Source organism: Microcebus murinus, chromosome 18, assembly GCF_040939455.1.
Source record: "Microcebus murinus isolate Inina chromosome 18, M.murinus_Inina_mat1.0, whole genome shotgun sequence".
Classification (NCBI taxonomy): domain Eukaryota; kingdom Metazoa; phylum Chordata; class Mammalia; order Primates; family Cheirogaleidae; genus Microcebus; species Microcebus murinus.
Genome location: NC_134121.1, coordinates 19,979,408 through 19,991,210, shown reverse-complemented (window position 1 = coordinate 19,991,210; position 11,803 = coordinate 19,979,408). Strand labels below are relative to the sequence as shown.

Below are 11,803 nucleotides of genomic sequence, written 5' to 3'. Positions count from 1 at the left end.
AGGAAACAGAGAGAAACTCTGTCTCAAAAAAAAAAAAAAAAAAAAAAAAGAACAAAGAAAGAGTACAGTATGGAAAGAAGGGGAGAAGAATAACTGTGCAGTGGAGAAACCTGACAAACACTACCTCTGCCGGGTGCTCAAAGTCAACCTCAAGAGTGATAAATCATGTTGATAATATGTGTTCTTGACTCGATGTGATGAAAATGGCTCTTTCCCCCATCATCTTCCACCCAAAACACATAATCCCAGTCTAATCATGGAAAAAACCCCATCAGATTAATTCCGATTAATCTGTGAGACATCCTACAATATACCTGACAAGGACTTCTCAAAACTGTCAGTGTCATCAAAAACAAGGGAAGTCTGAGCAACCATCACAGCCTCAAGAGACCTGATTGCTGCATATAATGTGACATCTTGGTTGGGATTCTGGAACAGAAAAGGGACACTGGGAAAAACTAAGAAAATGTGAATAAACTATGGGCTTTAGTTAATAACGATGTATCCATATTGGTTCATTAATTATAACAAATGGACAATACTAGTGTACAATGTCAATAACAGGAGAAACTGTGTGTGTGTGTGTGTGTGTGTGTGTGTGTGTGTGTGTGTGTTGTGTTGGGGTGACATGGGAACTCTCAGTATTATCTGCTCAATTTTTCTGTAAATCTAAAGCTGTTCTAAAAATAGTTTATTTTTCAAAAAAGAAAGGCAAGTTGGGGAGAAAAAAAAAGCCCCTGGGAATGCCAGCTGTACCAGGGCTCCTGGGATTCCACAGTAAGGAAGGTAAGAGGCAGTCCCCACCATCTCGTCCAACCTGCTTGATGGGACCTGGAGTGACTGCCCCAATGTCCTGGGCTGCCTATATCTCCACTCTCCAAACCAGCCTGGACAGATCCATTTCAGGAAGCCAGGAGTGAGGGCTTCTGGGTGTTCCACCTGTACTTAACGTGGTCCTGGTCCATTAAGGACATTCAGAGACTCCTGGACTCTTGGGACATCCTGCAGTTTATACCAACTTGTCCACACTGCCTGCTCCCCACCTCCAATCCTCCGTAAAGTTTGAGCTCTAAATTCTTTAGGGAATTGAAGGAACTTTTGACTTCTCTTCCCATCATTCCTGCTCCAACCTGGTTTGATCTCACAGAGTAGAAGCTGAGACTCTTCTGCAAGAGGGGTGCCCTTGCTGCAAGAGGACCCCAAGTAGGTGACTTCTGACTACATTGCCTTCAGCAACATTGTGCCGTGTGGACAGGAATTGCCTGGGTTGTAGTGGGAACACAGACCTTTTATAGCAATGTTTATATTATTTGAGGCCCACCTGCTTGTTTGTATCATCCATCTACTAAGCCAGACTCCTTAGGACAGGGACTGTCCTTTCTTCTTTGTCTCCCCAGGGCCTGGCACAGTGACTGGTCCACAGAAGATGGTCAAGAAATGTTGCTGAATGAACAAATGGGCAATTATACAGGCAGGGCTTCTAATCAGCACGGGGTACCCAGTGTCGACCCCCTGAGATGAAATCATTCCAGTCCCCAATAAAGACGCTGGAGGTGTGAGTCAGTGGGGCTGGAAGTATATAAATGTGTGGTTTCCTTCTGATTTTTTTGAAATGTGAAAAACGGATTACTGATTATCCTTTTTTACTGTTCTCTTATATGTGTGTGAGGCACCACAGGAAACACACAGAAGAAGCCATGGTTTACTGGACCAGAAGGACGCCAACTGTCTTGAAGGAAGGAGAAGAGAGTCTGAGCTTTAATCACTAATTTCTCTCAGTGTGTCTTTAGGCACAAAGAAGCACATCTGGGCCGGGCATGGTGGCTCATGCCTGTAATCCTAGCACTCTGGGAGGCCGAGGCAGGAGGATCGCTTGAGCCCAGGAGTTTGAGGTTGCAGTGAGCTATGATGACGCCACTGCACTCTACCCAAGGCAACAGAGTGAGACTGCCTCAAAAAGAAAAAAAAAAAAAAGAAAGAAAAAAAATATATATATACATAGCAGCACATCTATAACCTAAGGACATGGCACAGATTATTACACAAGTCTCCAAGTCAGTGACACTTGAAAATATACAAAACTCTAGCAAGAGCAGAATGAGGATACTAAGCAAAATGAGGATATTAAGTCTTCAGTTCACAAGAGGCCCCACCTGCGGGAGTAATCTATGTAAGCCAAAGCCAATATCTATTTACCCTTGTCTCATAGATTCAACAGAAAAGAGACATCTTTTCTTTCTTTCTTTCTCTCTCTCTCTGATACACACACACATATACACACCTAGATCACTGATGCTCTTATTTATTAGAGACAGGGTCTCACTCTGTTGCCCAGGCTGGAGTATGGCGGCTGTTCTCAGGCACAATTCCACTACTGATCAGGGCGGGAATTTGCTCCATTTCTGACCTGGGCTAGTTCACTCCCTTCAGGCAACATGGTGGTCCCCTGCTCCTGGGAGGTCACCATATTGCTGCCAAACTTAGTGTAGACACCTAATCAGGATAGTGCTCAGAACTCATGAGCTCAAGTGATCCTCTGGCCTTGGCCTCCCGAGTACCTGGGACCACAGGCGCATGCCACTGTGCCAGCTCTCTTTACTTCTTGATGGAGCCTCAGAATGCAAGGGTCGACACTGGAAACAATTGGCTTGCTAAAATCCACATCCTGGTGGGAGCACGAGGCCCTTCTCACACAAGTCCCACCCTGCCTACCTGTCTGGCCCTGTTTTCTACTTTGCTTCCCCGTTTGCCAAAACCAACTTTCCAACATTCCATTGCTTGCCTTCCCAGTGCCTTTGCACCTGCTGTCCCTTCTGGCTGCAATGTCCTTCCCACCTGGCCCAGCTAGCAAAATCCTACTCATTCTTCCAAACCCTTCCCAAGTGGTTCCTCTAAAAGCCTCCTCTGAGTCCTGCCACATTGTAGCTCACACCTCGATGTTTTTTGTATCTTATACAGCCCACCAGTTAGGATGGCAGAGTGGTTAAGAGAGTGGGCTCTGGAGTCAGCCTGCCCAAGCTTAAATCCTGGCTCTGTCACTATCTGGCTGTATGACCTTGTGCAAATAACTTAAGGTCATCATGTATCAACTTCCATATCAGCGAAATGGGAAAACACGAGGTTTTACCTCATATGCTACCTGGGAACTGTGGGATCAGTACCCAGTAGCCGCCGTGTGCAGCAGGCATTCCACTGCACAGAGATCATTTCTCCATGTTTCTGTTTTCTCCAGTTAACCACGAGGTTCTTGAAAACCAGGCAGTTTATCATCATCTTCATGTAGCAGGTCTCAGTGCCCATCCAAGTCACACACCTGCTGTAATCTCAGGAATGCTAGGCCCCTTTGGCAGGGCAAGGGGCCATTTTGCAGAAGAAACCAAAGAATATTCTGGGAAAGAACTCTTTTTCTTTCTTTTCTTTTTAGAGACAGGGTCTTGCTCTGTTGCCTAGGCTGGAGTGCAGTGGTGTGATCACAGTTCACTGAAACCTTCAATTCTTGAGCTCAAGTGATCCTCCTGCCTCGGCCTCCCAAAGTGCTGGGACTGCAGGCGTGAGCCACTGCGCCTGGCTTGGAAAAGACCTCTTACTACCCAGGAAGTCAGTTGGGGAACCCCCAAACCAATGACATCAAAGCGGTGTCCATCTGTAATTGCAGGCACTAACTCTCTCAAAGGTCCTTGCCATGGGCTCCACCCTGTCCCCTGCTCTTCTTCACTCTTGAAACTCAACACTTGGAGTTCTCTGCCAAAGTCTGTCACACAAAAGTGTCAGAGAGAAAAGTAGACTTTACTGAAGATTTTCTCTACTCTAGATCAAATTTTGGTTTCTCATTACGTCAGTTCCCTGGGGCTGCCCTATCGAATCACCCAGTTTTAAACTGGGTGGCTTAAAACACAATAGCTGCACCCCCACAGCGCTGGAAGCCAGAAACCGGAAATCAAGGTGTGAGCAGAGCGATGCTTCCCTTAAGGCTCCATGAGGGAATCTTGCCTTTCTTCTTTCTGCTTTTGGAGACACCAGGTGTTCTTCGGCTTACAGCTGCATCACTCCGACCTCTGCCCTGTCTTCACAGGGGCTGCTTCTCTTCCCTGGGTCTCCTATGAGGGTGCTTGTCATTGACCAAACCTGGGAGTCCTGGCCATTAGAGGTGGGGCGCTGCTGTGTGAATCTGGAAACCAGGACCTCCAGATTTGGTTACCACTCAGCTACTGATGCCCAGAGACATAGAGGAAATTATTTTATAAAAAATGTTGGGTCTAATTGTTTCTCTCCTGGAGAATGGAGGCTGACAGTGCTTAGCGTTGCGCTTCCGTTCTTCTCCAAACCCGCACCCCACCTGGCTTCCAGGCCAGGCAGCGAGGCTCAGACTGGGTGGAAATGGAGAACACAGCAGATCATTTTTGAAACAGTGGAGCCAAGGCAGCAGGCTGGTGAAGGCTTTCGCTGTTGATGGCTGCTCCCGTTAGCGACTGCAACAGGCTGTCTCAGTTTGTGCCTCCATCGATGGAGCCCGCATTCATTCAGCAAGTACATGTCGAGCTCCTGCGAGTGCCAGGCCCTGTTCCAGGCCCCAGAACCCATACCTGTCCTTCTTCTGCCTCCTGGGTTGTTAGAATGGGCCATATCTATAAATACAGGTCTTGGATTTGGGTTTAGGGACTTGAAGCTGCTTAGAGAAAAGACAGTGCTAGTTATCAGGTAACAGGAAGGGGCCGTGGCGATGTGGTCCGTGGCGAGGAGAGCCATCCAGAGGAGCCCTCGCTCAGCAGGTGACCTCAGGCCGGGTTCTCCAGCCGGCAGCAACAGGTCCCAGGTCGAGAGGGGCGGGCCGGGGCGGGGCGGGCGCCCGGGTACCCGCGGCCGCCGCCAGAGGGCAGCCAGGGAGCGCGCCCGGCGGCAGGGCCGAACCCCCAGGTGAGTCTGGCTAAAGTGGGGCCGCCCCCCGGTTCGGGGCCCAGTCCCCGAGGGCCGCAGAGTGCATTTGGCTCCGTAGCGGGGGCCGAAGGGGGCGGGCAGGGCGGCCCCGGAGCGCCGCCTGGGACTTGGGGGGGGGTCTTGGCGCGCGGGGCGGGGGCGAGCCCCGGGGGCCGCGGGGCGCGGGCAGGGCCTGGCGCGGAGCTGCCCTCCCCGGCCGCGCCCGCCGGCGGCCTCGCGCGGAGCCTGGTGCTGCAGCGGAGCGCCCGGCCCGGCCCCCCGGAGCGGCTTGCTCCCCGCTGGCCTGCCGCCTGGCCGGGTCGCTCTGGGGATCCCGCCGGGCGCCCCAGCTCGGGGGCGGCGGGGCGAGGCGGGGGCGGCCGGTGGGGGAGGGGATGGCGCGAGGGCGGGCGAGGGCGGCTGCCGACACCAGGCGGCGCTGGGGTGAGCGCTCCCGGAGTGCGAGTCAACAAGTGCCGTGTTTACCGAGCGCCGGCCCGGGACGCGCACGTGCGGCGGGCGGGGCGGGGGGCGCGGTGCCCGCGCGGGAGCAGGCTCGCCGCTGGCCCTCTCCGCTTAGCCTGGCCTGGGCCGGGCATCCAACGCTTCGGAAGATTGGGGTGGGGCACCGTGGTGGTCCCGGGCGCTGGACTGCTGGGCTTTCGCCCGTGGCTAGGTGGTCAGCAGTGGGATTCCAGTGGCACGTGGGCACCCCGAGGCGTGGGAGTGCGGGGCGTGCTACTTCTCACGGTGAGACGCGATTCCTCCGGCTCGCCGGGCCCACCGAAAGAGCCTGGGAGGCCCGCCCTGGGTGTGTTTTCCAGGCTTCCCGAAACCCTCTCCCACAAGTCGGGCAGGAAGCTTTGGAGAAGGGCTTCGGTCCACCCAGGGTGGCGGCTCCGGGCTCACAGGGGAGCCCGGGACGCGAGCTGTGCTGCAGAAGCGTCCTTTCTTGGGCTGCGGAGAGGGCTCTGCTGGGAGGTCTGGGGTTTCTGCCTCCTGCCTGGCTGCTCTGGGGCTGAGCTACCGGATCATCCACCTGGGTGGTCTGTAACTCCCCAGGGGTTTCCCTGGGGGGAGGTGTGACGCCGAAGGTGGAAGCCAGCCCTCAGCAAGATCAGAGCCTGGGACTTGCAGGTGAATGGTGTTTGTCACTCGCCATCTGTGCGGCAGGAACCTTTGATCCTCCCAGCAGTCTGAGGGCAGGGGGAGTCACGGGGGCGTCCCTGGAGACCCTGGTGAGCGCATGGGCAGAGCCTGGCCTCCCCCCAGCAACTGGAGCTATGGTGCCCTTACAGTCTGCAGGCCCCACCACCCCCTGCCTATGACATCCACGTGGCCCTCCCCTCTTCTGAAAAATACAAAACCCTGCATCTGAGCCATAAGCTTCGTTTCCTCTTTCCTCTCGCTGTCACATTTTCCTGACAAGTGCTCTGCACCTGCTGCCTCCTCCCTTAATCCTCTGCAGCCTGGCTGCTGGCCCTGCCACTTTGCTGAAGCTGCTAAACTGCTTTCCCGAGAAAGTCATCTTGTTTCCAGACACTGCTCTTTTGTGGGGCCTTGGTCGTCCTGCCTCCGGGAAGCAGACCCCTGTGTGTGGGTGGCCTCTTTGTAGCCGCCTCTGCCATCATTTCTGGGCACACCTCTCTGCTGGTTTTTGTTAGAAACGCCGGTTTCTAACACGTTTGTTCCTTCTCTTTTCCTGAGCCCTATTCCTTCTTTTCTGGAGCTGTTTTTCAAGATCTTGATTTTAGCTTCTTGTGGGGCTTGCTCCGGGAGTCCTTGAGGAATGCCCCCTCTGGTTTCCAGCCTTGTCCCGTCCTGCTGTCCATGAGTGCCCCAGTGTCATGGAAAACTCAGCACTCCTCATCCTCCCAGGCAGCTGCCCTCACTCACTTCTTGCCAGTGGGTTTCCCTGTTCCCTGTCACACCACGCTGGTCTCCGAAATGTGCCTGCCTCTCCCCTCCCGTCTGTGACCGGCTCCTCCAGGCCTTGAGCACCCTAGGCCAGGGTACAAGGCCTCTTAACTGGTCTCTGCACTGCCAGCATCCCCACCAGGCCCGTGCAGCAATCTGTCCTGCGTGTCGCCTCTAGAATGATGGTCCCTTTTATCTTGTCACTGACTCTACCCCGGAGAAACCTTGAGAGGTTCTGGATGTCCGACCTCACAGAACTCAGCTCCCCTCCCCAGGTCTGAAGGCTCTCAGTCATGGGGCCTTGTTCTGTCGCTCCAATTTCCAGTCCTGCCACTTCTTACCTCCTGCCCACGCTCAGCACTTGTGTCCTGCTCTCTGGTACTTGGCTCAGGTGCGGCTCCCCGTGGGAAGGCTTTGGTCCCCTCCCATGGCTGCAAGGGCCCCTTCCTGGCTTTCCTGCCCCACTGTGTCTCTGCTGATGTCACATCCCCTCCTGTCCCTGGCAGCGGCTGGAAACCTGTTTCCTTTCTCTCTGGCTCCCCAGGACTAGCATCCTGTAGGTGCTAAATAAAGGCGTTCCCACCCCCAAATTTCCAAGAACACCACCTCCTTGTCCTTGTTCAGAGTCCAGTTTAAATTCCACCTCCCTCCTGGGCTGTTCCATTCTTCCAGATTCCAGTCCAAGTGCGCTCCTGCTGGGCTTATTGATGGATTGGTTGCAGGTTGTGCCTCATAATTTAATACTTTGTTCTCTGCCATTAGCCTCCCGTCCTATCCTGGGTGTGAGATACGGGTTTCGGGCTTTTAATTGTAGCAGCTGTTTATTGAGTGGGTCGTTCCTCTCTGGGAAGCGTGCTAATAGGTCCAGGCATTCCCTCATTTTGTGTTATCCTGGAAACACCCGGAGAGGGAGGCATTAGGATTGAGGACACACACTCTGAGAGGGCCAGAGACCTGCCTGAATCACACAGTTTATAGGTGGGCAAAGTGCAAGGCGGAACTCAAAGCTGTCTGACTGCCAGGGCTGTTTGTAGATACTAGGATTTGCTGTTTGTCCAGGAAGGTGTGTTTTTCAGTCCAGGGAGAGTGTGTGACACATCTTCTGTGGCCCCTCAGCACCTGGCCCAGGTGTGGGGCACATACTGGTGGCTTAGTTGGTTGGTCGCGTGGGACTCCACTGGACTCCAGGAAAGGACTTTGTAACAGACAGATGGTTAATGGTGGGATCAGTGACTCAGGGAGGCTGTGACCTCCGCCCTGGGAGGCCTTGGAAACCGGCCGTTTTTCCGGCCTTCAATAAGAGCTGTGGAATAGAGAGAGCCATGTACGTGTCCCTTTAGGGGACTTTAAAATACCTTTCTTGGTAAACAAACCTACCCCCCCATAGTAAAGCCTTCCACAAAGTTTCTTTAGGAGGCGTCCTTCCCTTCTCTCCACAGGTCACTGTCATATGAAAATGAGTTCCCGCTGTGAAATATGGTTACCATGGCAACCAGTAGCGCAAGGCCCATCTCTTGCTCCTAGGTCCCTGCACTGTAAGCTTCAAGGGGCCTTTTCTGTCTTTGTCGCCTAAAAAAATAAAATATTCTTCGTCACTCTTCTTTTGCATAGACATTAAACATTTTTTTTTTTCTAGGCAGCGATTCCTGGGCTCTGTTGATGATGCCCCAGCTGGTTGTCACCAGGCTGCTGGCATGCCATTAATAATGATCCCAGAATGGTGACCCTGGTTTAGGTCACATTTTGAGTGACATCCAGTGCCCCTTGGGTAACAGGGACAGTAGCTGCGGCTGCCACACATCTGTGACGCCTGAAGAGGCAGAGGGACAAGGAATGATCTGGCGTGGGGGCAGGGAGTGCTTGCTGGTGCAGCTTTGCTCTAGTGGGAGGTGGTGGAGTGGCTTGTCCTCTGTTGCCGGTTCCTCCTCTGGGAGGGTCTTGCTCACAGATATCCTGGGAGGGGCTGCCCAGAGCAGGGTACCTCGGGGGTGTTAAGAAAGACAGGGCACCTCATAGCTACTGCCACTGATGACTGCTCTCCGTGCAGGCGTGGTTCTCTTATTTAATCCTCAACCAAAGGAGTTAAAAGTACCATTGTTAATCCCATTTTATAGTAAGGAAGCTGGTGCACAGGGAGGGGAAGTGCATGTCCAAAGACACACAGCAAATAGGTAATAGAATTGGTTGGGCTTTAGTCCTAGGAAGTCTGACTTGACTTGGTGCTTTGTAGACTGTGAAAGGACTATGTTTAAGGAATGAAAGAGTTTATTCATTGGAGAGGTGGGGCAGTTGGCTTTCCCAAGATTTGAGGCTTTTTTTTGTAGATAGAGTCTCGGTTTGTTGCCCAGGCTAAAGTGCCATGGCATCAGCCTCACTCACAGCAACCTCAAACTCCTGGGGTCAAGCAATCCTCCTGCCTCAGCCTCCCGAGTAGCTGGAACTACACTCGTGTGCCACCAATGCCCGGCTAATTTTTTTCTGGTTTGGTTGCCTAGCTAATTTCTTTCTATTTTTTTGTAGAGACAAGATCTCACTCTTTCTGAGGCTGATCTTGAACTCCTAACCTTAAGCAATCGTCCCACCCCAGGCTCTCAGAATGTTAGGATTACAGGCGTTAGCCACCACGCCCGGCCAAGATTTGAGGCTTAAAGTGGTAGTTTTCAACGTTTTATATTTTATGGTGGGCTGCCGTGAAAAGGCATGTACTAGAATGTTCATAGCAGCACTATTTGTAATAGCTGGAACAACTGGAAGTCACCCACTGTTCATTAGCAGTAGAATTGCTAATGACACATAAATTGGGGTGAATACAGACAATAGAGCACTCCACTGCAGTGAGAATGAACAGTCTACAGCCACACAGTACAACATGGGTGAATCACACAAACAGAATGTTGAGCTGCAGGAACCCGGCGTAAAAGAGCATGTCCTGTTTGATTCCATTTATATAAAGTGCAAAAAAGGCACAATGAATTTAAGGCGCTAGAAGTCAGGTAGTGGTTTCCTTGAGGCATGAAGAAGGCTCTGTGAGGCTGGTAACGTTTGATTTCTTTATCTGGGTGTTGGTCACGTAGGTGTGTTCATTCTGTCAAAATTAACCAATTTCGATACGTGTACGTCTCTGTGTGTGTGTGTTATACTTCAATAAAATTGACCAAAACAGGAAAAAAGGCAGCAGTGACCCTAAACAGAAGCTGTGAATACAGGACATGCCATTCCCTTTTTAGAGAGGCCACACCTTTGACATCACTGTACCTGGGAGTTTGGATTTCTTGTGACCGGGGGGAGGTGACACGGGGGTAGGCGTGCAGGTTCTGGAGGGGGTTGGCTTTGGGAATGTGGGAGCAGAGCCAGCGCTAGCTCTGGTTTCTCCCTGTTCCCTCCCACTCCGCTGGGTCTGGGGGAAGCTCTCTTAGCTAGACGGTGCTGCTTGGGTTGGGTGAGTCCCCGGAAGTCACTTTTCTTCCTGATGCCTGGGTGCTCAAGAGTGTAAGCGAGGTGATGTGTGTCACCTCCTGCTGGTTGTGGACAGTCCGGAACACTGGGGGTGCTACAGCCCCCCCCCCCCCGGCACAGCCACCCGAGACCCTCGGATAGCAATGAGCTGCCCCCAAAACGCTGGCCTGTGCCAGCCCCTGCGGTGAGCGACATTCATCAGAAGAGCAGCTCTTCCATTCGCACGGCGGTTACGCGCTGCTAAAAATACCGGAGCACCTTATGTAAGCCCACAATTACGTAGTTAGCATCTCATGTAAAAGCACTTATTTTACCATGGACAATTAATCAGTTGCGTGTTGGATATCAACTCTCCAGCCCTGCGTGACTCACCCAGCTGTGTCATGCCTAAATTTACACAATGGTGCATTTTCATCTTTGTGTCTGGCCCATCCAAGTAGTTGAGTGACACCAGGATTTGTAAAGGTTCCTCTTGCTCAGCTCCTCCTCCTCCTCAGTCACTGACAGGGTGTCTTATTTACTTACTTACTTACTTACTTACTTATTTATTTATTTTTGAGACAGAGTCTTACTCTGTTGCCCGGGCTAGAGTGAGTGCCATGGCATCAGCCTAGCTCACAGCAACCTCAAACTCCTGGGCTCAAGCAATCCTCCTGCCTCAGCCTCCCAAGTAGCTGGGACTATAGGCAGCACATGCCACCGTGCCCGGCTAATATTTTCTATTTTTAGTTGTTTGGCTAATTTCTTTCTATTTATAGTAGAGACGGAGTCTCCCTCTTGCTCAGGCTGGTCTCGACCTCCTGAGCTCAAGCAATCCTCCCGCCTTGGCCTCCCAAAGTGCTAGGATTACAGGCGTGAGACACCATGCCTGGCCTGGGAAGGTGTCTTGACTCACGGAGGTGCAGCATCTCAGAGTTGGAAGGGCCTCCTTCAAGAGTCCCCTCCATTAATAGCCAAGGCGGGTGGCCCTTTGGCCTGTGCTTGGATGCTGCCAGTGATGGGGACAGCCCATCTCATGGCTGGATGGTGGTTTGAACAGCAAGAGCGATGGAACGACACTGAGGCACGGAATACCCCAGGCAGGCCAGAGTGCCTGCCTGAAACCCACAAGGAGAAATGTCAGAAGGATCGGATCTATAAATCCATGGGAGCCGAGGCTCGGAAAGGATTATCACGATGGACGCAGTTGCAGGACCTGTTAAAATAAATGCTGCTGCCCTGTGGCATAGTGATTCTACTTCTCAGGATCTGCCCTGAAGACACTCTGGCACCTGTGTGCAGCTGACAGGTTGTGGGACAGCCTTTGTGACAATTTGCAGTGGTGAAGAACTATGTACAGTCTGAATGTTTGCTGGCGGTGAGATAACTACTTAAACTTGTATTTTCATACCTTGGAATACTGTGCAACTTTCAGAAGGACTGAGATCTTTATATAAAGCAACATGGATGAATCTCTAAGAGCGTAAGGTGAAGAAAGCAAGTTTCAAGGTGACAAATACAGCATGATGCCTTTATA

At 52.2% G+C, this 11,803-nt stretch overlaps 1 protein-coding gene across 1 annotated transcript in view; it reads left to right on the top strand.

Moving 5' to 3' along the window:
• Window positions 1–4,874: 4,874 nt before the first annotated feature.
• RPH3AL (rabphilin 3A like (without C2 domains)) overlaps window positions 4,875–11,803 on the top strand; it is a 143,444-nt gene continuing 136,515 nt past the window's right edge. The window contains exon 1 of the mRNA XM_075994272.1: window positions 4,875–4,914. The gene's annotated coding sequence lies outside the window, so the exon portion shown is untranslated. The remainder of the gene's footprint in view (window positions 4,915–11,803) is intronic.